The 27,767-nt window shown below is 43.9% G+C and overlaps 1 long non-coding RNA gene across 1 annotated transcript; it reads left to right on the forward strand.

Annotated features, from left to right (window-relative positions):
• The first annotated feature begins 545 nt into the window (after positions 1–545).
• Positions 546–5,145, forward strand: LOC139053067 (uncharacterized). Its single transcript, XR_011510196.1, has 3 exons — positions 546–723; positions 2,510–2,576; positions 4,918–5,145. It is a non-coding gene; the product is annotated as an uncharacterized lncRNA (long non-coding RNA).
• The last annotated feature ends 22,622 nt before the right edge of the window (positions 5,146–27,767 follow it).

Below are 27,767 nucleotides of genomic sequence, written 5' to 3' on the forward strand. Positions count from 1 at the left end.
TGCTTTAACAATATGGGTGTTGAGCGCGGGGGTGAATAACTGTCACCGAAATGTGGAAGGAAATGTGGAAGCTTCCGAACAAACGCGCGTTGTAGACAGTGGAAGCTGAATAATAAATGACAGCCGTCAATTGCGAGGATTATTGCCCTGTCATTGCTGCAGCTAGAATAGCTCTTTACGCGAGCAATCACGCAGGAGACACCAATAAATGTGGCGATGTTTTTCTCGGTCGCGTATGAAATGCCGTACGGCACCACGTCTTAGACTTATTTTCATGCCCAGGACTGTGCTTTTGACATTGGTTTATGCAATGGCCGAGTCCCGTATGAAGACAAGCTAGAGATGTTCTGGCCATTCAGAAGATACGCTATGGTACCACATTCGCCATTTTTCCTTGTGCGATTGGCTCATAGGGGAACTGCGCCCTCTGCGATTGGCCGAGAAAGAAAAAGCAGAAATATTTCGGAGTTTCATGGAATCCAGAGTAGCAACCCAGTGTCTCTTATTATCACTTTTTTCTTCGCCGTTCCTGCCACATGCGCAAATCACGTTTTGTTTTGTTTTTTTTATTTCATGACTGCCGTGAACGGCCGGCACGAGCTGGACCCGATCGTGTCGAGCACGCATCTGTCGGACAAGGACGACGCCAGAGTTTAGTGCTTCGTCACCAGGTCAAGCGTGGGAGGCAGCACTGTGGCCAACTGTACCAGCCAGAGCAGCAAGGTGAGGTCATCGAATACGAGACTTCCGTGGCAGTCTTTCCAATGCCTTTCGCTCTGCAAGGTAAAATTGCCTGTAAGATTATTTCACAAGCTCTGCACTCGAGCAGCCCATTGTCACCAGTTCGACTGCGGTGTACAAGGTACACTGCAAAGACCGTTACTTATCATTTCTTTACTTCAGCCTCTTTAATGTGCCATGCCCTTCCTTCCCGCTTTCCTTCTATTCTTTTTCTAGAATGCCATCATTCGCACTCATCAATTATTATCGAGCTTGCGAGTAAACTGCTTATTTGCATATTGTTTAATTTGTGCTATTAATAAGCTGCTCTTCAAAACGTGCAATTTAATGACAATTTAGTAATTTTGTGAACATATTTGGATGTGAAGACTGCTTTATATTGATGGTGAACCGCCGTGGTTGCTCAGTGGCTATGGTGTTGTGCTGCTGAGCACGAGGTCGCGGGATGGAATCCCAGCCACGGCGACCGCATTTCAATGGGGGTGAAATGCGAAAACACCCGTGTACTTAGATTTAGGTGCACGTTAAAGAACACCCGGGTGGCCAAAGTTTCCGGAGTCCTCCACTACGGCGTGCCTGACAATCAGAAAGTGCTTTTGGCACGTAAAACCGTATAATTAAAAAAATAACATATTAATGGTGCGAGTGGAGGTTCCTGGTTTCAGAACTATTCGAAAATTATTCTATAGTCAAGTTGTTCTGCTTCTGACACTATTCGATTGGCATTTGATTTGGTTTTGAGAATTACTACTCGCACACGCCTAGTGAAGCTCAAATACAAGCAAAATAGCCAATGAGAAAGATCAACACTGGTGTTATGATTCTCCCCGAACGATAGGAAGCGCTCACCGTGCTTATTTCAAAGCTCGTGCAACGATTCCTTGAGACATGATGCCCCATTAACTTGCAGTGGTGCTAGCTTTCAGAGGGTTATTCTTTAAAAGCGGGAAGCAACGTAGGCGTACGGTACGTAATCCGTAGGGGTTCTTGAAAGGCGCACAATGAAAGTCCATGCAGGAAAAATGCGGAAGCAAGTCACGTCGCTTTCCATGGTACACCATGCGACCCGTCGATCAGTTGGACACTGCAGTAAGAAAGAGAGAAAGTAGTGATGTAAAACTTTTTTTGAGTCCGTTGGCTAGATGCAAACTACGAAAGCACGTATTACCCTTCTTAATATTGATGGCTGCTTGCGTCACTGAGCTACATTATTCAATTAGTACCAGTTGTAAAACTGCGCGCAATGTATACAGTGTGTTTCAGCGAACGCTTTTAATCATTTTTGAAATTTACCTGTGGAAGATGGCGCAATTCTGGTTCATGAGGTGGTCTACTCGAAGCGGCGGACACTTGATCGCCTTGAGCAAAACAATGAAATGCATAATCATCTAATTGACCAAATTCACTAATTAAATTTCTAAGTAAATACCTTATGACCTTATGACCCAAATTGCAATTAACAAATTCTAGCCATGGAGTTCGCGAGGAGGATCCACTTGGAGCGAATTATCAGGATGAGAACAGTTTCCAGATATGAATTCCCGAACTTTGCGGAGAAATGCGCTAGCGTTCCAGATACTTCTGTGCTTTGAATGCACAACACGACGTTTTGTTAAGAAATCTTTTCATATAAAAATAATGAAGGGCGCGAAATTGCTGTTGACTGCGCTGTAACGTGACCGTAAGTGTTTTGCGCGGTCAACGAATCGATAAGCTCATGACGACGCGAAGGATGCAGTTCTCACTATCGCCTTGGTGTCTCTCCCAGGCACACCTGGCTCCTGGAGCAGCGAGGTGAACAGCAGCCATTGCCGCACGCTCATGTCAGGTCGCAGGTATAAGGCGTGCAACTTTGGCGACATAGTGCTCCAGTCTTTCCGGTGGAATGAACATTCCACTGCACATCATGTCGCCGCGCAGCCGGCTACACCACTTTGGGTGCCTGTTGGCCAGGATATCCAGAAGGGTGGAACCTTCTGGCACTGCCTGTCTAAGTGCAAAGATATATAATGAATCATCAGATAAACAAATTATTGGATATAACGAAGTAGGGAAAAAATTTCGAAGTTTCTTCAACATTATCGACGTGTACGCTTATAACGAATGCATTGTGTTATCGGGTGGTGCTTTGTTATGACGAGATTCGGCGGTAATATATGACCACGATAATTGTAGACGTGTTCATACTGTGCTACGAAGTTGTATCAGTCATTACTTTGGCCACCTACATTATTGCGTTGTTTTAGTGCAAGGATTCCAATAAAACAATCAAAAACATGTTGTAAACCAAAAATAATCCCTTTAAATGGGCTAAAAATCAAGGCCTATATAAATATTAGCATGCATGCTATAGCACATATGCAAATATTAACAAACATTATTAGTGAATTTTAGGCTTGCTTCGTCATATTCAATAAAATAAAACCCTGTCATAGCAAAGTTGGAGGGGGAACTAGGATTACTTTTTCATATTCATTACTTCGTCATATTATTATTACATGTACCGCGCTATGAATCTGTAGGGGACTTCAAGGGGAATTTCACTGAGTTCGTCACATCCATTATTTCTTAATATCTCGTTTCGCTATAACAGTTTTACAAATTCCTTATACCGTTATTCATTTTATTGAGGTTCAACCGTACATGCTGAGCTACTAACACATTGTCACTTGTTTTATGTTCACTGGGCAGGGCGAAGGCCTCTGCCAACGATATCATATTCGCCCTGTATTACGCTAGCTAATTCCAACTTGCGCATGCGAATTTCCTAATGTCACTAGCCCACCTAATTTTTTGCTGTTCTCGACTTCGCTTCCATTCCCTTGGCACCCATTCTCTAACTGCAGTGGTTCACCGGTTATCAACCCCACGCATTGCATGGCCTGTTTAAATCCATTTTTTTTCTTCATGTCAACTAGAGTGTAGGCTATCCCATTTTGCTCTCTGATTCGCACCGCTTTCATCCTGTGTCTTAACGTTACGCCTAACATTTTCCGTTCGATCGCTTCGCATGGTCCTTAACTTGTTCTCGAGGTTCTTTGTTTACCTCCAAGTTTCTAACACGTATATTGGCGCCGATACAATTCAATGATTATACACTTTTGAACTACAGGGATAGGCTCTTTTTCACTATTGGATAATGTGTACTGTATGCACTCCAACACATTTTTATTCTTGTGTAAGTTTTCGTCTCGTGGTCAGGGTCACCTGTGAGTAATTGACCTAGATAAACGTACTCATTCACAAACTCTACAGGCTGTTTGGCGATCATAAATTCTTGTTTCTTTGCCAGGCTTTTTAACATTACCTTTCCCTTCCTATTATTAATCTTCAAACCCACTCTTGCGCTCAAACTGATAAGGATTTCTTATTGCTTCCTCATCATCTTCATGCAACCAATGTGAAAAACTTGCGTAACTATTGCAATTTGTGTAACATGTCTGTCTCTTCTGTGCTCATGGTCCCTACACGTGAATATGCAGTTTCCTTTCGTTCATTTTGGGCTAGCTGTGGCAGGAAAAGATTGCAACGCTTTTAATTCTTACAGAATCACTGTTACAGAATTTATGAGGGTTGTGCATCTCATAAGGATATTTGTGTAGGAATTAGTAAAGAAATCACGCTGTAAACTACTTTTCTTTTGTGAGGTAAACATTTCCGGTCCTACGCTGGGCTTCGAGATATTTTGCAAGTACTGAGCACCACAAAGCACAAGTGGAGGTACCATAAGCGTAAATTGAAGCATCAACAATTCCGAAACTATCGCGACTTATTGTTCCGTTGCCAAGTTCACCTGCATTTGTAAATCTGCTTTATAACGTAAATGCATGTAATGCACCTGCATGTAAATGTGTAAAGGTGGTTCCAGAACGTACACTCGAGACTGCTAGTACATGCTTAAAGACTGGCTACAGAGCTATTAGATTGCATGAATAATTCATGAAGTCGCACCCTTAAGGCATTGAGGATTCATACCCGTAAAAGGCATTCCGATCGGGTATTTTCTAGTCACATTTTATGCTGATACTGCAGTGATTCAAATGTGAATTAGTAGAGACCATTTGCAAAAATTAGGCCCTCATATTTGCAGTATGGAATTTGTAGACCGCATATGAAATGTTTCGTTAAGCTACCTTGATGTTGAAGCTGAAGTTATAGCAGCCTGGTGTGTTGCAGCCTGCCCTGCGAACCTGGTAATCAACCCGTCCAGTACGATGGGGTCTGGAAGCGCCGTGCTGTCTTGCTGACCAGATTTTCCAGCAGCCTGTTGTCTTGATGCCCACTCTGCGGATCCACTGACAAGCTCACCTATCGAGCTGGTATTTCGATGCACGCCCCGCTAACACGGTGGGAGCTCTTGTCGCCGCCGAGGCTTCTGATGGGAAGACCACGCGTGCGTTACGGAATCACAACAGGCCAAACTTTTCTTCAAGCACAATTTCATTGTGAAAAGCACAAAACAAAAGCTGGGCGAGTAAACATAAGCAAATTTAGCGCCTGTGTATACTTCGTTTTTTACTCGCTGTTTAGTATCACCCATTACTTTGTATTTAAAGATTGTCTTCATTGCAATAACGGGAGATGTAGTTTGACTCGATATCGCGGGTTCATTTCGCATTGGCTGCCATTTTGCCAATAACAGTGCATGTGCTTGCGCAAGTGAGTGGTCACATGTTTTCCTGAATAATTTTAGCCTTTAACGCATGAACGCAACTCGCCCCACTTTTGTGAAGACAAGAAAAAATTTATCGATCAATTCTCGCTGCTCATTAACGTAGGACCTCCCCGTGCTTTCGGTTCAGAGAGCACGGGACCTAACCTCGGGCAAAGTTCCACTTCCTAGCCTACCAGGTAAGCGCAATCCTTACGAGTATTTCGAACTAATTTGTCCAGATTCATTTATCAATCGCTCAAGTTATCGTCAGCATATGTTCAATTGCAGGGGGCGTAAAGTATGCGCAGAAATTTCGCTTTTCAGAGAATTGAGGGAACAGGAGCACGTCGGGGTTCTAATGGGCTATATGTTGACATTTTTAACCAGAACTCATTTGGGCAAATTGGTTTTTCAGTCGTGTAACTTAGCGTGAGTGTAATTGCGTTCGCGGAGGCAGTGTTGTATACGTCCCATTTGAGCCTTTAAGAGATAGCCAACAGCAGTGCCATGAGATTCGAACAGGCAATAGCCTAGCGTTTTTTTTTCCGTGATAACTAATATCCAAATATTCGTTTATCAATCATTTAGGTAAGTGTCAGCGTATGTTCATTTGCAGGGGACGTATAAAGTGTGCGTAGAAATTGTACTTCTCAGAAAAGTGAAGGAACACGAGCATTCCGAAGTTCTAATGGGTTAAAGGCTGATGTTTTGAACCACAACAACTGATTTGGCCAAATTGGTTTTTCAATAATGGACGTTAGCGTGAGTGTTTTGCGTTTGCTGAGGCAGTGTTGTATGCATCCGATTTCAGCTTTTCAGATATATTAGTGAAAAGCAATGCGTTGGGATTCGATCAGGCTGTAGCCTGCCGTTCTTTTGCGCGGTAACTAATATGAGCATATTCATTAATCAATCGTTTATGCTAGTACCAGCATGTGTTCACTTGCACGGGGCGTAATGTATCCTTAGAAATTCAGCTTTTCAGAGAAGCGAGGGAACGCAATCGCGTCGAGGTTCTAATGGGCTATAGGCTGGTATTTTTAGCCGCAACTCATTTGGGCAAATAGGTTTTTCAATCATGTAAGTTAGCGTGAGTGTAATTGCGTGTGCCGAGGCAGTGTTGTATGCGTCCAATTTGAGCTTTTCGAATAGAGTGAACAGTGTTGAGATACGATTAGGCTATAGCTCGATGCTTTTTTTTGCGCGATAACTAATATGTGCATGTTCGTTTATCAATCGTTTAGGTTAGTGCCCCCACAGGTTCATTTGCACGTTGCACAATGTATGCTTGGAAATTCAGCTTTTCACAGAAGTGAGGGAACAGGAGCGCGTCGAGGTTCTAATGGGTTACAGCTTTGTGTTTTTAACCACAACGACTCATTTGGTCAAATTGGTTTTTCAATCATGTAAGTTAGCGTGAATGTAATTGCGCTAGCTGAGGCATTGTTCTATGCATCCAAACTGAGCTTTTCAGAGATATGAGTGAACAGCAATGAGTTGAGATTCGAACAGGCTATAGCCTAGCGGTTTTTTTTACGATATCTAATATGTGCATATTCATTTGTCAATCGTTTACATTAGTGTCAGCATATGTTCACTTGAACGGTGCGTAATGTATCCTTAGAAATTCAGCTTTGCAGAGAAGCGAGGGAACGCAATCGCGTCGAGGTTCTAATGGGCGATAGGCTGGTATTTTTAGCCGCAACTCATTTGGGCAAATAGGTTTTTCAATCATGTAAGTTAGCGTGAGTGTAATTGCGTTTCCTCAGGCAGTGTTGTATGCATCCAATTTGAGCTTTGCTGAGATATGAGTGAACAGCAATGAGTTGAAATTCGAACAGGCTATGGCGTAGCGATTTCTTTGCGATATCTAATATGTGCATATTCGTTTGTCAATCGTTTACGTTAGCGTCAGCATATGTTCACTTGCACGGGGTGTAATGTATCCTTAGAAATTCAGCTTTGCAGAGAAGCGAGTGAAAAGGATCGTGTCGAGGTTCTAATGGGCTATACGTTGTTGCTTTAAACCACAACTCATTTGGACATATTGGTTTTTCAGTCATGTAAGTTAGGCTGAGTGCAAATGCGTTTGCTGAGGCGGGGTTGTATGCATGCGATTTGAGCTTTTCAGAGGTATGAGTGAACAGTAATGAGTTGAGATTCGAACAGGCTATAGCCAAGCGATGTTTTTTTATGCGATGTCGAATATGTGCATATCAGTTTGTCAATCGTTTAGGTTAGTGTCAGCATATGTTCACTTACACGGGGCGTAATGTATCCTTAGAAATTCAGCGTTGCAGAGAAGCGAGTGAAAAGGATCGTGTCGAGGTTCTAATGGGCTAAAGGCTGATCCCTTTAAACACAACTCATTTGGGCAAATTGGTTTTTCAGTCATGTAAATTAGCTTAGTGAAAATGCGTTTTCTGAGGCAGTGTTGTATGCATGCAATTTCAGCTTTTCAGAGATATCTGTGAACAGCAATGAGTTGACTTTCGAACAGGCTATAGCCGAGCGTTTTTGCTTTTTGTGCAATAGCTAATATGTGCCTATTCGTTGGTCAATCGTTTAGGTTAGTATCAGCATATGTTCACTTGCACGGGGCGTAAGGTATCCTTAGAAATTCAGCTTTGCAAAGAAGCGAGTGAAAAGGATCGTGTCGAGGTTCTAATGGGCTATAGGCTGATGCTTTTAACCACAACATATTGACAAACTTGTTTTTCAGTCATGTAAGTTAGCCTGAGTGAAAATGCGTTTGCTGAGGCGGTGTTGTATGCATGCGATTTGAGCGTTTCAGAGATATGAGTGAACAGCAATGAGTTGAGTTTCGAACAGGCTAAAGCCTAGCGTTTTTCCTTTTTGTGCGATAGCTAATATGTGCCTATTCATTTGTCAATCGTTCAGGTTAGTATCAGCATAGGTTCACTTGCACGCGGCGTAATGTATCCTTAGAAATTCAGCTTTGCAGAGAAGCGAGTGAAAAGGATCATGTCGAGGTTCTAATGGGCTATAGGTTGATGCTTTTAACCACAACTCATTTGGACAAATTGGTTTTTCAGTCATGTAAGTTTGCCTGAGCGCAAATGCGTTTGCTGAGGCGGTGTTGTATGCATCCAATTTGAGCTTTTCAGAGATGTCAGTGAACAGCAATGAGTTTAGATTCGGACAAGCTATAGCTTAGCGTTTTTCCTTTTTGTGCGATAGATATGTGCCTATTCGTTTGTCAATCGTTGAGGTTAGTATCAGCATAAGTTCACTTGCATGGGGCGTAATGTATCCTTAGAAATTCAGCTTTGCAGAGAAGCGAGTGAAAAGGATCGTGACGAGGTTCTAATGGGCTATAGGCTGTTGCTTTAAACCACAACTCATTTGGACAAATTGGTTTTTCAGTCATGTAAGTTAGCCTGAGTGCAAATGCGTTTGCTGAGGCGGTGTTGTATGCATGCGATTTGAGCTTTTCAGAGATATGAGTGAACAGCAATGAGTTGAGATTCGAACAGGCTATAGCCTAGCGTTTTTCCTTTTTGTGCGATAGCTAATATGTGCCTATTCGTTTGTCAAACGTTTAGGTTAGTATTAGCATAAGTTTACTTGCACGGGGCGTAATGTATCCTTAGAAATTCAGCTTTGCAGAGAAGCGAGTGAAAAGGGTCGTGTCGAGGTTCTAATGGGCTATACGCTGTTGCTTTAAACCACAACTCATTTGTACATATTGGTTTTTCAGTCATGTAAGTTAGGCTGAGTGCAAATGCGTTTGCTGAGGCGGGGTTGTATGCATGCGATTTGAGCTTTTCATAGGTATGAGTGAACAGTAATGAGTTGAGATTAGAACAGGGTTTAGCCTCGCGTTTTTTTTTGCGATAGCTAATATGCGCCTATTCGTTTGTCAATCGTTTAGGTTAGTGTCAGCATATGTTCACTTGCATGGGGCGTAAGGTATCCTTAGACATTCAGCTTTGCAGTGAAGCGAGTGAAAAGGATCATGTCGAGGTTCTACTGGGCTATAGGCTGATACGTTTAACCACAACTCATTTGGACAAACTGGTTTTTCAGTCAGGTAAGTTTGCCTGAGTGCAAATGCGTTTCCTGAGGCGGTGTTGTATGCATCCAATTTGTGCTTTTCAGGGATATGAGTGAACAGCAATGAGTTGAGATTCGAACAGGCTATAGCCTAGCGATTTTTTTTATGCGATGTCGAATATGTGTATATTCGTTTGTCAATCGTTTAGGTTAGTGTCAGCATATGTTCACTTACACGGGGCGTAATGTATCCTTAGAAATTCAGCTTTGCAGAGAAGCGAGTGAAAAGGATCGTGGCTAGGTTCTAATGGGCTAAAGGCTGATCCCTTTAAACACAACTCATTTGGGCAAATTGGTTTTTCAGTTATGTAAATTAGCTGAGTGTAAACGCGTTTGCTCAGGCAGTGTTGTATGCATCCAATTTGAGCTTTTCTGAGATATGAGTGAACAGCAATGAGTTGAGATTCGAACAGGCTATAGCCTAGCGTTTCTTTTGCGATAGGTAATATGCGCCTGTTCGCTTGTCAATCGTTTGGGTTAGTGTCAGCATATGTTCACTTGCACTGGGCGTAATGTATCCTTAGAAATTCAGCTTTGCAGAGAAACGAGAGAAAAGGATCGTGTCGAGGTTCTAAGGGGCTATAGGCTGATCCTTTACACCACAACTCATTTGGGCAAATTGGTTTTTAATTTATGTAAATTACCCTGAGTGTAAATCCGTTTGCTGAGGCAGTGTGTTATGCATCCAATTTGAGCTTTTCAGAGATATGAGTGAACAGCAGTGCGCTGAGATTCGAATGGACTATTGCCTAGCGAGTTTTTTTTGCGATAGCTAATATCCGCCTATTCGTTTGTCAATCGTTTAGGTTAGTGTCAGCATATGTTCATTTGCACGTGGCGTCATGTATTCTTAGAAATTCAGCTTTGCAGAGGAGCGAGTGAAAAGGATCGTGTTGGTGTTCTAATGGGATATTGGCTGATGATTTTAAGCACAACTTTTTTTGACAAATTGGTTTTTCAGTGATGTAGGTTAGTCTGAGTGCAAATGCGTTTGCTGATGTGGTGTTGTATGCGTCCGATTTGAGCTTTTCAGAGATATGAGTGAACAGCACTGAGCTGCGATTCGAACAGGCTATAGCCTAGCGTTTTTTTTTGCGATAGCTAATATGCGCCTATTTCTTTGTCAATCGTTTTGGTTAGTGTCAGCATATGTCCTCTTGAACGGGGAGTAATGTATCTTTAGAAATTGAGCTTTGCAGAGAAACGAGAGAAAAGGATCGTGTCGAGGTTCTAATGGGCTATAGGCTGATGCTTTTAACCCGAACGTATTTGGACAAATTGGTTTTTCAGTCATGTAAGTTAGCCTGAGTGCAAATGCGTTTGCTGAGGTGGTGTTGTATGCATCCACTTTGAGCTTTTGAGAGATATGAGTGAACAGCAGTGCATTGAGATTCAAATGGACTATTGCCTAGCGTGTTTTCTTTTGCGATAGCTAATATCCGCGTATTCGTTTGTCAATCGTTTAGGTTAGTGTCAGCATATGTTCATTTGCACGGGGCGTAAGGTATCCTTAGAAATTCTGCTTTGCAGAGAAGCGAGTGAAAAGGATCGTGTCGAGGTTCTAATGGGCTATAGGCTGATGCTTTTAACCACAACTCATTTGGACAAATTGTTTTTTCAGTCATGTAAGTTAGCCTGAGTGCAAATGCGTTTGCTGAGGTGGTGTTGCTTGCGTCCAATTTGAGCTTTTCAGAGATATGAGTGAACAGCAATGAGTTGAGATTCGAACAGGCTATAGCCAAGCATTTTTTTTGTTCTGCGATAGCTAATATGCGCCTGTTCGTTTGTCAATCGTTTAGGTTAGTGTCAGCGTATATTCACTTGCATGGGGCGTAATGTAACCTTAGAAATTCAGGTTTTTAGAGAAGGGAGTGACAACGATCTTGTCGAGGGGCTAATGGGCTATAGGCTGTTGCTTTTAACCACAACTCATTTGGGCAAATTGGCTCTTCAGTCGTGTAAGGTTACCTGAGTGCAAATGCGTTTGCTGAGGCGGTGTTGTATGCATCCAATTTGAGCTTTTCAGAGATATGAGTGAACAGCACTTAGCTGAGATTCGAACAGGCTTTAGCCTAGCGTTTTTTTTTTGCGATAGCTAATATGCCACTATCCGTTTGTCAATCGCTTAGGTTAGTATCGGCATAAGTTCGCTTGGACGGGCAGTAATGTATCCTCAGAAATTCTCCTTTGCAGAGAAGCGAGTGAAAAGGATCGTGTCGAGGTTCTAAGGGGCTATAGGCTGATCCTGTTTAACCACAACTTATTTGGACAAATTGGTTTTTCACTCATGTAAATTAGCTGAGTGGAAATGCTTTTGCTGAGGCGGTGTTATATGCATCCGATTTGAGCTTTTCAGGGATACGAGTGAACAGCAATGAGTTGAGATTCCAACAGGCTATAGCCAAGCGTTTTTTTTTTGCGATAGCTAATATGCGCCTGTTCGTTTGTCAATCGTTTAGGTCAGTGTCAGCATATGTTCACTTGTACGGGGCGTAATGTATCTTTAGAAATTCAGCTTTGCAGAGAAACGAGAGAAAAGGATCGTGTCGAGGTTCTAATGGGCTATAGGCTGATACTTTTAACCACAGCTTATTTGGACAAATTGGTTTTTGAGTCATGTAAGTTAGCCTGAGTGAAAATGCGTTTGCTGAGGCGGCGTTCTATGCACCCAATTTCACCTTTTCAGAGATATGAGTGAATACCACTGAGCTGAGATTTGAACTGGCTGTAGCCTAGCGTTTTTTTTTTTTTGCGATAGCTAATATGCGCCTGTTCGTTTGTCAATCGTTTAGGTTAGTATCGGCATAAGTTCACTTGCACGGGGCGTAATGTATCCTTAGAAATTCAGCTTTGCAGAGAAGCGAGTGAAAAGGATCGTGTCGAAGTTCTAAGGGGCTATAGGCTTATGCTTTTAACCACAACCTGTTTGGACAAATTGGTTTTTCAGTCATGTAAATTAGTCTGAGTGCAAATGCGTTTGCTGATGCGGTGTTGTATGCATCCGATTTGAGCTTTTCAGAGATATGAGTGAACAGCAATGCGTTTCGATTCGAACAGGCTATAGCCTAGCGTTTTTTTTTGCGATAGCTAACATCCGCCTATTCATTTGTCAATCGTTTAGGTTAGTGTCAGCATATGTTCATTTGCACGTGGCGTTATGTATACTTGGAAATTCAGCTTTGCAGACAAGCGAGGTAAAAGGATCGTGTCGGGGTTCCTTTGGGATATAGGCTGATGCTTTTAACCACAACTCTTTTTGACAAATTGGTTTTTCAGTGATGTAAGTTAGTCTGAGTGCAAATGCGTTTGCTGATGCGGTGTTGTATGCATCCGATTTGAGCTTTTCAGAGATATGAGTGAACAGCAATTCGTTTCGATTCGAACAGGCACTAGCCTAGCGTTTTTTTTTGCGATAGCTAATATGCGCCTATTCGTTTGTCAATCGTGTAGGTTAGTGTCAGCATACGTTCACTCTCTCGGGCGTAAGGTATACTTAGAAATTCAGCTTTGCAGAGAAGCGAGTGAAAAGGATCGTGTGGAGGTTCTAATGGGCTATAGGCTGATGCTTTTAACCACAACTCTTTTGGACAAATTGGTTTTTCAGTGATGTGAGGTTGTCTGAGTGCAAATGCATTTGCTGAGGAGGTGTTGTATGCATCCGATTGGAGCTTTTCAGAGATATGAGTGAACAGCACTGAGCTGCGATTCGAACAGGCTAATGCCTAGCGTTTGTTTTTTTTGCGATAGCTAATATGCGCCTATTTCTTTGTCAATCGTTTTGGTTAGTGTCAGCATATGTCCTCTTGAACGGGGAGTAATGTATCTTTAGAAATTCAGCTTTGCAGAGAAACGAGAGAAAAGGATCGTGTCGAGGTTCTAATGGGCTATAGGCTGATGCTTTTAACCCGAACTTATTTGGACAAATTGGTTTTTCAGTCATGTAAGTTAGCCTGAATGCAAATGCATTTGCTGAGGTGGTGTTGTATGCATCCAGTTTCAGCTTTTCAGAGATATGAGTGAACAGCACTGGGTGCAGATTAGAACAGGCTATAGCCTAGGGTTTTCTTTGCGATTGCTAATATGCGCCTTTTCGTTTGTCAATCGTTTAGGTTAGTGTCAGCATATGTTCACCTGCACGGGGCGTAACGTATCCTTAAAAATTCAGCTTTGCAGAGAAGCGAGTGAAAAGGATCGTGTCGAGGTTCTAAGGGGCTATAGGCTGATGCTTTTAACCACAACTTATTTGGACAAATTGGTCTTTCAGTCATGTAAGTAAGCGTGAGTGCAAATGCGTTGTCTGAGGCGGTGTTGTATGCATCCGATTGGAGCTCTTCAGAGATATGAGTGAACAGCACTGAGCTGCCATTCGAACAGGCTATAGCCTAGCGTTTTTTTTTTGCGATAGCTAATATGCGCCTATTTCTTTGTCAATCGTTTTGGTTAGTGTCAGCATATGTCCACTTGAACGGGGCGTAATGTATCTTTAGAAATTCAGCTTTGCAGAGAAACGAGAGAAAAGGATCGTGTCGAGGTTCTAATGGGCTATAGGCTGATGATTTTAACCCGAACTTATTTGGAAAAATTGGTTTTTCAGTCATGTAAGTTAGCCTGAGTGCAATTGCGTTTGCTGAGGTGGTGTTGTATGCATCCAGTTTCAGCTTTTCAGAGATACGAGTGAACAGCACTGGGTTGAGATTCGAACAGGCTATAGCCTAGGGTTTTCTTTGCGATAGCTAATATGCGCCTATTCGTTTGTCAACCATGTAGGTTAGTGTCAGCATACGTTCACTTGCTCGGAGCGTAAGGTATCCTTAGAAATTCAGCTTTGCAGAGAAGCGAGTGAAAAGGGTCGTGTCGAGGTTCTAATGGCTATAGGCTGATGCTTTTAACAACTCATTTGGTCAAATTGTTTTGTCAGTCATGTAAGTTAGCCTGAGTGTAAATGCGTTTGCTGAGGCAGTGTTTTATGCATCCAATTTGAGCTTTTCAGAGATATGAGTGAACAGCAGTGCATTGAGATTCAAATGGACTATTGCCTAGCGTGTTTTCTTTTGCGATAGCTAATATCCGCCTATTCGTTTGTCAATCGTTTAGGTTAGTGTCAGCATATGTTCATTTGCACGTGGCGTTCTGTATTCTTAGAAATTCAGCTTTGCAGAGGAGCGAGTGAAAATGATCGTGTCGGGGTTCTAATGGGATATAGGCTGATGCTTTTAACCACAACTCTTTTTGACAAATTGGTTTTTCAGTGATGTAGGTTATTCTGAGTGCAAATGCGTTTGCTGATGCGGTGTTGTATGCATCCGATTTGAGCTTTTCAGAGATATGAGTGAGCAGCAATACGTTTCGATTCGACCAGGCTATAGCCTAGCGTTTTTTTGCGATAGCTAATATGCGCCTATTCGTTTGTCAATCGTTTAGGTTAGTGTCAGCATACGTTCACTCTCTCGGGGCGTAAGGTATCCTCAGAAATTCAGCTTTGCAGAGAAGCGAGTGAAAAGGATCGTGTCGAGGTTCTAATGGGCTGTGGGCTTATGCTTTTAACCACAACTTATTTGGACAAATGTGTTTTTCAGTCATGTAAGTTAGCCTGAGTGCAAATGCGTTTTCTGAAGCAGTGTTTTATGCATCCAATTTGAGCTTTTCAGAGATATGAGTGAACAGCACTGGGTTGCGATTCCAACAGGCTATAGCCTTGCGTTTTTTTTTGCGATAGCTAATATGCGCCTATTCGTTTGTCAACCGTGTAGGTTAGTGTCAGCATACGTTCACTTGCTCGGGGCGTAAGGTATCCTTAGAAATTCAGCTTTGCAGAGAAGCGGGTGAAAATGGTCGTGTCGAGGTTCTTATGGGCTTTAGGCTGATGCTTATAAAGAGAACTCATTTGGTCAAATTGTTTTTTCAGTCATGTAAGTTAGCCTGAGTGTAAATGCGTTTGCTGAGGCGGTGTTGTATGCATTCGATTTGAGCTTTTCAGGGATACGAGTGAACAGCAATGAGTTGAGATTCGAACAGGCTATAGCCAAGCGTTTTTTTTTGTGATAGCTAATATGCGCCTGTTCGTTTGTCAATCGTTTAGGTTAGTGTCAGCATATGTTCACTTGCACGGGGCGTAATGTATCTTTGGAAATCCAGCTTTGCAGAGAAACGAGAGAAAATGATCGTGTCGAGGTTCTAATGGGCTATAGGCTGATGGTTTTAACAACAGCCTATTTGGACAAATTGGTTTTTGAGTCACGTAAGTTAGCCTGAGTGCAAATGCGTTTGCTGATGCTGTGTTGTATGCATCCGATTTGAGCTTTTCAGAGATATGAGTGAACAGCAATGCGTTTCGATTGGAATAGGCTATAGCATAGCGTTTTTTTTTGCGATAGCTAACATCCGCCTATTCATTTGTCAATCGTTTAGGTTAGTGTCAGCATATGTTCATTTGCACGTGGCGTTATGTATACTTAGAAATTCAGCTTTGCAGAGAAGCGAGTGAAAAGGATCGTGTCGGGGTTCTAATGGGATATAGGCTGATGCTTTTAACCACAACTGTTTTTGACAAATTGGTTTTTCAGTGATGTAAGTTAGTCTGAGTGCAAATGCGGTTGCTGATGCGGTGTTGTATGCACCCGATTTGAGCTTTTCAGAGATATGAGTGAACAGCAGTGCGTTGAGATTCAAATGGACTATTGCCTAGCGTGTTTTCTTTTGCGATAGCTAATATCCGCCTATTCGTTTGTTAATCGTTTAGGTTAGTGTCAGCATATGTTCATTTGTACGTGGCTTTATGTATACTTAGAAATTCAGCTTTGCAGAGGAGCGAGTGAAAAGGATCGTGTCGGGGTTCTAATGGAATATTGGCTGACGGTTTTAACCATAACTTTTTTTGAGAAATTAGTTTTTCAGTCATGTAAGTTAGTCTGAGTGCAAATGCGTTTGCTGAGGCGGTGTTGTATGCATCCGATTTGAGCTTTTCAGAGATATGAGTGAACAGCAATGCGTTTCGATTCGAACAGGCAATAGCCTAGCGTTTTTTTGCGATAGCTAATATGCGCCTAATCGTTTGTCAATCGTGTAGGTTAGTGTCAGTATACGTTCACTCTCTCGGGGCGTAAGGTATCCTTAGGAATTCAGCTTTGCAGAGAAGCGAGTGAAAAAGATCCTGTCGAGGTTCTTATGGGCTATGGGCTTATGCTTTTAACCACAACTTATTTGGACAAATTGCTTTTTCAGTCATGTAAATTACCTGAGTGTAAATGCGTTGTCTGAGGCGGTGTTGTATGCATCCGATTGGAGCTTTTCAGAGATATGAGTGAACAGCACTGAGCTGCGATTCGAACAGGCTATAGCCTAGCGGTTTTTTTTTGCGATAGCTAATATTCGCCTATTTCTTTGTCAATCGTTTTGGTTAGTGTCAGCATAGGTCCACTTGAACGGGGCGTAACGTATCTTTAGAAATTCAGCTTTGCAGAGAAGCGAGTGAAAAAGATCGTGTCGGGGTTCTAATGGGATATCGGCTGATGCTTTTAACCACAACTCTTTCTGACAAATTGGTTTTTCAGTGATGTAAGTTAGTCTGAGTGCAAATGCGTTTGCTGATGCGGTGTTGTATGCATCCGATTTGAGCTTTTCAGAGATATGAGTGAACAGCAATACGTTTCGATTCGAACAGGCTATAGCCTAGCGTTTTTTTGCGATAGCTAATATGCGCCTATTCGTTTGTCAATCGTGTAGGTCAGTGACAGCGTACGTTCACTTGCTTGGGGCGTAAGGTATCCTTAGAAATTCAGCTTTGCACAGAGGCGAGTGAAAAGGGTCGTGTCGAGGTTCTAATGGGCTATAGGCTGATGCTTTTAACGACAACTCATTTGGTCAAATTGTTTTTTCAGTCATGTAAGTTAGCCCGAGTGTAAATGCGTTTTCTGAAGCAGTGTTTTATGCATCCAATTTGAGCTTTTCAGAGATATGAGTGAACAGCAGTGCGTTGAGATTCAAATGGACTATTGCCTAGCGTGTTTTCTTTTGCGTTAGCTAATATCCGCCTATTCGTTTGTTAATCGTTTAGGTTAGTGTCAGCATATGTTCATTTGCACGTGGCTTTATGTATACTTAGAAATTCAGCTTTGCAGAGGAGCGAGTGGAAAGGATCGTGTCGGGGTTCTAATGGGATATTGGCTGATGCTTTTAACCACAACTTTTTTTGAGAAATTGGTTTTTCAGTCATGTAAGTTAGTCTGAGTGCAAATGCGTTTGCTGAGGCGGTGTGGTATGTATCCGATTTGAGCTTTTCAGGGATACGAGTGAACAGCAATGAGTTGAGATTCGAACAGGCTATAGCCAAGCGTTTTTGTTTTGCGATAGCTAATATGTGCCTGTTCGTTTGTGAATCGTTTAGGTTAGTATCGGCATAAGTTCACTTGCACGGGGCGTAATGTATCCTTAGAAATTCACCTTTGCAGAGAAGCGAGTGAAAAGGATCGTGTCGAGGTTCTAAGGGGCTATAGGCTTATGCTTGTAACCACAACCTATTTGGACAAATTGGTTTTTCAGTCATGTAAATCAGTCTGAGTGCAAATGCGTTTGCTGATGCTGTGTTGTATGCATCCGATTTGAGCTTTTCAGAGATATGAGTGAACAGCAATGCGTTTCGATTCGAATAGGCTATAGCATAGCGTTTTTTTTTGCGATAGCTAACATCCGGCTATTCATTTGTCAATCGTTTAGGTTAGTGTCAGCATATGTTCATTTGCACGTGGCGTTATGTATACTTAGAAATTCAGCTTTGCAGAGAAGCGAGTGAAAAGGATCGTGTCGGGGTTCTAATGGGATATAGGCTGATGCTTTTAACCACAACTGTTTTTGACAAATTGGTTTTTCAGTGATGTAAGTTAGTCTGAGTGCAAATGCGGTTGCTGATGCGGTGTTGTATGCATCCAGTTTGAGCTTTTCAGAGATATGACTGAACAGCAGTGCATTGAGATTCAAATGGACTATTGCCTAGCGTCGTTTCTTTTGCGATAGCTAATATCCGCCTATTCGTTTGTTAATCGTTTAGGTTAGTGTCAGCATATGTTCATTTGCACGTGGCTCTATGTATCCTTAGAAATTCAGCTTTGCAGAGGAGCGAGTGAAAAGGATCGTGTCGGGGGTCTAATGGGATATGGGCTGATGCTTTTAACCACAACTTTTTTTTGAGAAATTGGTTTTTTAGTCATGTAAGTTAGTCTGAGTGCAAATGCGTTTGCTGAGGTGGTGTTGTATGCATCCAGTTTGAGCTTTTCAGAGATATGAGTGAACAGCACTGGGTTGAGATTCGAACAGGCTATAGCCTAGCGTTTTTTTTTGCGATAGCTAATATGCGCCTATTCGTTTGTCAACCGTGTAGGTTAGTGTCAGCATACGTTCACTTGCTCGGGGCGTAAGGTATCCTTAGAAATTCAGCTTTGCAGAGAAGCGAATGAAAAGGGTCGTGTCGAGGTTCTAATGGGCTATAGGCTTATGCTTTTAACCACAACCTATTTGGGCAAATTGGCTTTTAATTTATGTAAATTAGCCTGAGTGCAAATGCGTTTGCTGAGGCAGTGTTTTATGCATCGAATTTGAGCTTTTCAGAGATATGAGTGAACAGCAGTGCGTTGAGATTCAAATGGACTATTGCCTAGCGTGTTTTCTTTTGCGATAGGTAATATCCGCCTATTCGTTTGTCAGTCGTTTAGGTTAGTGTCAGCATATGTTCATTTGCACGTGGCGTAATGTATCCTTAGAAATTCAGCTTTGCAGAGAAGCGAGTGAAAAGGATCTTGTCGAGGTTCTAATGGCCTATAGGCTGATCCTTTTAACCACAACTCATTTGTGCAAATTGGTTTTTCAGTCATATAAATTAGCTGAGTGTAAATGCGTTTGCTCAGGCAGTGTTGTATGCATCCAATTTGAGCTTTTCAGAGATATAATTGAACAGCACTGAGCTGCGATTCGAACAGGCTAAAGCCTAGCGTTTTTTTTGCGATAGGTAATATGTGCCTATTAGTTTGTTAATCGTTTAGGTTAGTGTCAGCATATATTCACTGGCACGGGGCGTAATGCATCCTTAGAAATTCAGCTTTGCAGAGAATCGAGTGAAAAGGATCGTGTCGGGGTTCTGATGGGATATAGGCTGATGCTTTTAACCACAACTCTTTTGGACAAATTGGTTTTTCAGTGATGTGAGTTAGTCTGAGTGCAAATGCATTTGCTGAGGAGGTGTTGTATGCATCCACTTTGAGCTTTTGAGAGATATGAGTGAACAGCAATGAGTTGAGATGCGAACAAGCTATAGCGTAGCGTTTTTGCTTTTCGTGCGATAGCTAATATGTGCCTATTCCTTTGTCAATCCTTTAGGTTAGTATCAGCGTAAGTTCACTTGCACGGGGCGTAATGTATCCTTAGAAATTCAGCTTTGCAGGGAAGCGAGTGAAAAGGATCGTGTGGAGGTTCTAATGGGCTATTGGCTGATGCTTTTAACCACAACTCTTTCTGACAAATTGGTTTTTCAGTGATGTAAGTTAGTCTGAGTGCAAATGCGTTTGCTGATGCGGTGTTGTATGCATCTGATTTGAGCTTTTCAGAGATATGAGTGAACAGCAATGCGTTTCGATTCGAACAGGCTATAGCCTAGCGTTTTTTTGCGATAGCTAATATGCGCCTATTCGTTTGTCAATCGTGTAGGTTAGTGTCAGCATACGTTCACTCTCTCGGGGCGTAAGGTATCCTTAAAAAATCAGCTTTGCAGAGAAGCGAGAGAAAAGGATCGTGTCGAGGTTCTAATGGGATATGGGCTTATGCTTTTAACCACAACTCATTTGGACAAATTGGTTTTTCAGTCATGTAAATTACCTGAGTGTAAATGCGTTTGCACAGGTAGTGGTGTATGCATCCAATTTGAGCTTTTCAGAGATATGAGTGAACAGCAATGAGTTGAGATTCGAACAGGCTATAGCCAAGTGTTTTTTTTCTGCGATAACTAATATGCGCCTGTTCGTTTGTCAATCGTTTAGGTTAGTGTCAGCATATGTTCACTTGCACGGGGCGTAATGTATCCTTAAAAATTCAGCTTTGCAGAGAAGCGAGTGAAAAGGATCTTGTCGAGGTTCTAATGGCCTATAGGCTGATCCTTTTGACCACAACTCATTTGGGCAAATTGGTTTTTCAGTCATATAAATTAGCTGAGTGTAAATGCGTTTGCTCAGGCAGTGTTATATGCATCCAATTTGAGCTTTTCAGAGATATAATTGAACAGCACTGAGCTGAGATTCGAACAGGCTAAAGCCTAGCGTTTTTTTTGCGATAGTTAATATGTGTCTCTTAGTTTGTCAGTTGTTTAGGTTAGTGTCAGCATATGTTCACTTGCACGGGGCGTAATGCATCCTTAGAAATTCAGCTTTGCAGAGAAGCGAGTGAAAAGGATCGTGTCGGGGTTCTAATGGGGTATAGGCTGATGGTTTTAACCACAATTCTTTTGGAGAAATTGGTTTTTCAGTGATGTGAGTTTGTCTGAGTGCAAATGCATTTGCTGAGGGGGTGTTGTATGCATTCACTTTGAGCTTTTGAGAGATATGAGTGAACAGCAATGAGTTGAGATGCGATCAAGCTATAGCGTAGCGTTTTTGCTTTTCGCGCGATAGTTAATATGTGTCTCTTAGTTTGTCAGTTGTTTAGGTTAGTGTCAGCGTAAGTTCACTTGCACGGGGCGTAATGTATCCTTAGAAATTCAGCTTTGCAGGGAAGCGAGTGAAAAGGATCGTGTGGAGGTTCTAATGGGCTATAGGCTGATGCTTTTAACCACAACTCATTTGGGCAAATTGGTTTCTCAGTCATGTAAATTAGCTGAGTGTAAATGCGTTTGCTTTTCAGAGATATGAGTGAACAGCACTTAGCTGAGATTCGAACAGGCTATAGCCTAGCGTTATTTTTTGCGATAGCTAATATGCGCCTACTCGTTTGTCAGTCGTTTAGGTTATTGTCAGCATATGTTCACTTGCACGGGGCGTTATGTATACTTAGAAATTCAGGTTTGCAGAGAAGCGAGAGAAAAGGATCGTGTCGAGGTTCTAATGGGCTATAGGCTGATGCTTTTAACGACAACTCATTTGGTCAAATTGTTTTTTCAGTCATGTAAGTTAGCCTGAGTTTAAATGCGTTTGCTGAGGCAGTGTTTTATGCATCCAATTTGAGCTTTTCAGAGATATGAGTGAACAGCAGTGCGTTGAGATTCAATTTTTTTCTGCCTGAAGGTGTTCGCAGCCCTCTAATTATTTTTTCACGTTCAGAGCAACGTGCTCATCGCCAGCGGTGATGATGGCGAGGACCTCCCCACCATGGACTTGGAACGACAATCCCTCGAGCGGGAGCAACTTGCTGCCGGACCGCCGAACATCCGCTGATCCAGGCTGGAGAAGTTCAGCTGGAACGTCAAGTATCGAACCGGCGTCAGAGTGGCCACATCTATCGCCACGACAAGGAGGCAATCAACACCACTGCTGGAAATCCCGACAAACGACTGGTTACGCACACACATACACAAAAATAAAGACTCAAAACAGCGCTGGCCACAAGGCCAGAAGAATACGACGATGGCGGCGTTCAGCGCCGATGACGTGCAAGAAAACTCGCGCTTTCGTACCACGAGTCTAACTAATAAGTATTTGCGGGCTAGATCTTCGGTAGCCTCAGGAGATGTTAGGGCGGGTCATTGAAATAGAGCTTCGGTAACACAGGCTTACGGGTTACCCTGTTGATGATGGCAGAGGAAACGCGAGGAGCGAAACGTTGGTGGATGGCATGAATGGCCCAAAGAGCGGGAAACCACGCACGACGGCAAAATGGGATGTTCACGGGAGCGTATTCGCGCAATGTGTTCTTCACCCAGTCACCAAGGTGTTTCTGCACCCTTTTAACCCTGTACTGCACAACGCAGATTCTGCATAGTGCGCGTTTGAGGCTTCGTAATTTAAATTGGCGCACGTGGAACACAAGTAGTCGTATTAATTCACAATCAGGGTATTTTTATGTCCACTACATGACGAAAGCCTCTCCCAGCGATCTCCCATTACCGCTATCCTGTGCCAACTACTTCCAACTTGCGCCTGCGAATTTTCTCATCTCAGCTTGACTGCGCTTCCGTTTTCTTAGCACCCATTTTGTAACGCTAACGCTCCGCCGATTATCAGTCCTACGCATTGCATAGCCTACCCAGCTCCATGCCTTTCTCTTTGTGTCGATTACAATAGCGGGTATCCCTGTTTACCCTCTAATCCACAGCGCTTTTCACCTGTCTCTCAACATTACGCCTAACGTTATTGGTCCCATTGCTCTTTTCGCGGTCTTGTTCTCGAGCTTCTTAGTCAACCTCCATGTTTCGGCCTCATATGTTGGCACCAGTAGAATGCAGTGATTGCAGAATATTTCTGCGATAGTGTTTCTGTTTTAGTGATAGTGACTTTTTCTCCCAATCAGGATCTGGCAATGCTTGCCGTACGCACTCCAACTTATTCTTTCTCTTCTGTAAATTTCTTTGTCTTGATCAGTGTCTCTTGCGACTTCTGGCCTAGGTAAATGGACTCCTTCACAAAGCCTAGAGGTTGATTGGCAATCTGGAACTTTTGTTCCCTTGCCAGGCTATTGATCATTTTTCCTTCTGATATTAATCCAACTGCACCATTATACTTTCTGTTAAGGCCCTCAATCATTTGTATATCCTCCCCAGTGCTGCTTAACAGGACGTCGTCTGCAAACCGAAGGTTGCTGAGATGTTCACCGTTAAACCTCTCCTAGTCCATATTTTGGCAGTGAATACCATTGGAGAGTTTGCGTCTTCTTCACTACTTTCTCTATACGTACCTTTCAACTTGTGGAGAAAGAAGGTAGCTGAGGAATCCTTTTAGATATTTCCGAAGATATTCACATATGCCATATGTACTTCTTGATTACATAATACTTCTGTGAAAATGCGTTTGATTGCTTAGAGACACCAGCAGTCATAATGAATGAAAGCGTTGTACAGTGGGTGCTTGTACTCTGCAGATTTCTCAATTACCTTATTGATGACAAAAGGAGGAGGAGGAGGAGGAGGAGGAGGAGGAGGAGGAGGAAGAGGGGGGGTAAGGAAGAGATCCGTTGAACATCCAGAAGCTAGCCTGTTTTCTTCCTTTACTGAAGTCAAGTGGTGCATTCACTCAATTGGAAATTCGTGAATGCGTTGGAGCCATGTGGCTGTTGTGATTAGGTTCGAATCTAATTACAAACGAGTGCTTGCTGAACTTATTCTCAGTACAAATGTGTCCTCCAAGACTAGAAATAGAGGAAATTCTAGGAATTTTCTTTGATGTAGAAATTTGTTTCGGCATTACAGGGTTAATAATAGTATTCGCGCTAATAGTATTCGCGTTAGTGTTGTGTGCTTTGAACAGCGAACTCTGCAAAGTAAGTATTTGGAGACTTCCGTAACCAGCGGTCTCGTTAACGGACAACGAAGCCTGGTCGGACACGTTACTTATAATGCTATCCACAGCGAATCTTGAGGACTCGCCAGAGGATGAGTACGCTGAAAAAAATTACGCGATGACTTATGAAGCGCGCGCCTCAACTGGTGCCTATCGATTGTGCAGCCGGTACAGTTAACCGTGCCACTGGCATTATGCGCGAGCTAAGCAATCGTCGTTCAGTATTAGAGATGCTTCGATTGACCGTTTCAGTTTAGCGTTTGCAACCGAACAATAGCATTACGTACGTGAAGAAATATCATCGACCCTTCACACGTTCTGAACGTTAGTGGGGTTCTGCGGTTTGCGTGCGCTGTGATAGCGTACGGTATTTAACGAGTTTCAGGTTCGAACGTCTGCGCACGCTTAGTAGCGTCGAACATGCTCCAGCTTAAGCGTATGTTCTGATAATCGCTCTCTGAGACGCGTTTGTCGCCAGTACCTACAAAACTGAGTTTGCGCTTCCTCTGAACTCGCCTGAAACGTTAGCGCATAGCGCGTGCAATTTCAGAGATCAGCCGGCGATTCCGGCGCCCGTAGGCCTAACCAGACTCGTCGGCATAGCAATGGCGAGGTATTTGCTAGTGGGTCGTCTTGGCGTGGATACGTTCGGCACGAGGCACCAGACGGCGGTCTGTTTTGTGGAGCCCTTACGTTTGTGTTCCCGTGCGGTGAACTGACCGTCTTCAAAGGATGCACAGCGTGAGGTCCCACAAATCCGATTACGTTTTACGTACGTAAGTCGGCAAACTCTCTTCTAAAACGGTCTGATAGTTTCGTGCTCTATTGCAGTTCTACAGCGTGCATTTCTCGGGTGCCCTATCCTTCGGCTAAGCACAAGCGTACAGCTGTTCATTCCAAAGGCTTCCTTAACGATTTCCCATATGTTCTGCGTCTAAAATGAAGACCGTCTTTTCTCGAGCAGCTACCGCCTTTCCGCTCTTGCAGAGCTGATATCAATGTAGTGTTTGAGTGTGCACGCACACGCACGCTGTTTCACACAACCAGAAAAATGGTTTGCCTCGTGTAAGAACGTTTACTGGCTTCGAAATAAACTTGCCTTGAATTAACGCCCTGCGTGTCCAGTCTGACTTTGTCTTCCTCACGAATGTCTGGCATACGAATGATGCGTTCACTACTTACAAAATAACGCATACGTACTTACCTGGCCGTGTACATCACGTTGGACAAAATGGCACCAATCAAGCGTCTGTAATGGTTGGAGTGCATTAGAGGCTAGACGCTGTTACTCTACGCCGCGGCAAAGCTGTCTACGAACAGTGTAGCGTCATCGCGCAGCCAGCGTGACTGGCGGCTTCCTGTGCGCATAAGCATGGCCAGAGTGGGGCGGAGCACGTCTTATCTCATCCTCAGAATGAACGGAGAGAGCGTAGGCCGTGATAACGGCCTAGCTGGCCAAGCTACTGGTCGACAAAAAAAAACTGCAAACGGTGTGCCGTTCCGGTGGTCGAGCGGCTTGAGTGTTGAACTCGTATCCTTCAAGACGGTGGTTCGATTCCCGCTGCCTGCATCGCTGAAAAAAAAAAGGCGGCGATGCGGATGCCGGGGCTCGAAGTGCCATACATGAAGGTTCGAGGTGGACCATGAAGCTGGGTCTCGGACCCCAGAGGACCTCCTGCATCGTAGTACCGCCGTACGCATGGCCAGTGCGCGGATTGAAGGCGGCGCGGACGTCGGCACTATGACGCAGGTGACCCCCTGGGAGTGGCGGTGCCGAACAACTGGGTGCCGGAACTGGGAGTTCCGGCACCCCAGCTGTACTCTCGGCCACCGGAGTGTGGCGGATAAGAGGGAATTTTGTGTCATGGTGCACATCATTTCCTCTCGCTATCCCCCGGGTATCGTAACAGAGTGGGCACCTGTTCCTTTTGTGGGAAGTGCGAAGCGCACCCGACGGAGAACGGCGCTGAAGAGAGGACGTAACACCCTTAGAGGAGACCCACGTGTAAAACGGTCGTAGAGAAAAGCGACCCGGCCCACCCTGAAGGGACCGAAAAGCACCCCTCCCCCCCAGAGGAAGCGCCGACCCGGCCTACCTGTAACAGACCGAACCCCCTCCCCCCTAGAGAAAGCAGACCCGGCCCCCCGCCGTAGAGAAAGCAGACCCGGCCGACCCCCTTCCCTCTTTTGCCGCGAGAGGGGCCCACCTCTACAGAGATCGCGCGGCAAAAGATTTGGGGCGGGGCTCGTCTCCGAAAGGTGGGCCGGGTCGGCTTTCTCTAGGGGGGTGGGAAGTGTTCGGTCTCTTACTGGTGGGCCGGGTCTGCTTCCTCTAGGGGGGAGGGGGTTCGGTGTCTTAGAGGTGGGCTGGGTCTGCTGTCTGCATCAGCCGTCAGGCCCGGTCGGCTTTTACATGCGTTCGGGGGTCATCAGGTTCGCTCGGTTTTTACATACATTGGGGGGGGGGGCGTCATCAGGCGAATATTACGTCGGAGTTACGAAGTTACCTGCGAGCGGCGTCCTTTCTCCGTATGTCACGTTGGCCGTTGTGGGCACTTATGCCCAAAACAGGAGTAACAGGTATCCACCCTCTCGGATACCCGGGGGACAGCGAGAAGAAATGGTGTGCACCACGACACACCACTCCGACTTATCCACCACATTCCGGCGACTGAGTTGGGGCCGGGTCTCACCTGAGCCCGGAACACGACCTGACGCACTAGCCGACCCCCACCCCCTTTCCCCTAATCCTCAGCCTACCTACCTACTCGCGCCCGCCTACTCTACCCCCTCCATCCCGAAGTTACAGCTGCCCCACAATAAATTAACGATCGTTCGAACCGTGGTTCCCGCATCGCAACTTTTTTTTTTCAAGCAATGCGGGCCACCGCCGGAATCGAACCACCGCCGCTGGAATTCCCTTGGGAACCCAAGCTAAACATCTAAACCACTCAGCCACCGGAACGGCACAGCAGCATAGCGAATGAAGGTGACCAGTACCTTGAGGCAAGCCGCAGCTAGCGATAACAGCCCACTAGCCCGGCCGTTCCGATAACGGACGAGAATCACGGCCTCTATCAGGACCTATAGTTAGACGGCTTCTGCGTGGACCCGGGGACACGTATATGCCAAGAACCAGCGCCTTAGAGACTCTTTTATTTTAGCCGGAAAAATGATATTTTCATGGGCAAAAATGGGCTTACCATTTTTTCAATTTTGAGGGGAAAATTATTCTTTGCCTAATCGTTCATTTATCGCGTTAGACGGCGTCTGCGTGTGACACGTATATGCCAAGGACCAGCGCCTTAGAGACACTTTTATTTTAGCCGGAAAAATGATATTTTCATGGGCAAAAATGGGCTTACCATTTTTTCAATTTTGAGGGGAAAATTATTCTTTGCCTAATACTTCATTTATCGCGTTAGACGGCTTCTGCGTGTCCCCGGGGACACGTATATGGTAAGAACCAGCGCCTTAGAGACAGTTTTAGTTTAGCCGGAAAAATCATATTTTCATGGGCTATAGGCTTACCATTTTTTCAATTTTGAGGGGAAAATTATTCTTTGTCTAATCGTTCATTTATCGCGTTAGACGGCTTCTGCACGTACCCGGGGACACGTATATGCCAAGAACCAGCGCCTTAGAGACACTTTTATTTTTGCCAGAAAAATGATATTTTCATGGGCTATAGGCTTACCATTTTTTCAATTTTGAGGGGAAAATTATTCTTTGTCTAATCGTTCATTTATCGCGTTAGACGGCTTCTGCACGTCCCCGGGGACACGTATATGCCAAGAACCAGCGCCTTAGAGACACTTTTATTTTAGCCG

Source organism: Dermacentor albipictus, unplaced genomic scaffold, assembly GCF_038994185.2.
Source record: "Dermacentor albipictus isolate Rhodes 1998 colony unplaced genomic scaffold, USDA_Dalb.pri_finalv2 scaffold_64, whole genome shotgun sequence".
In the NCBI taxonomy this organism is placed as follows: domain Eukaryota; kingdom Metazoa; phylum Arthropoda; class Arachnida; order Ixodida; family Ixodidae; genus Dermacentor; species Dermacentor albipictus.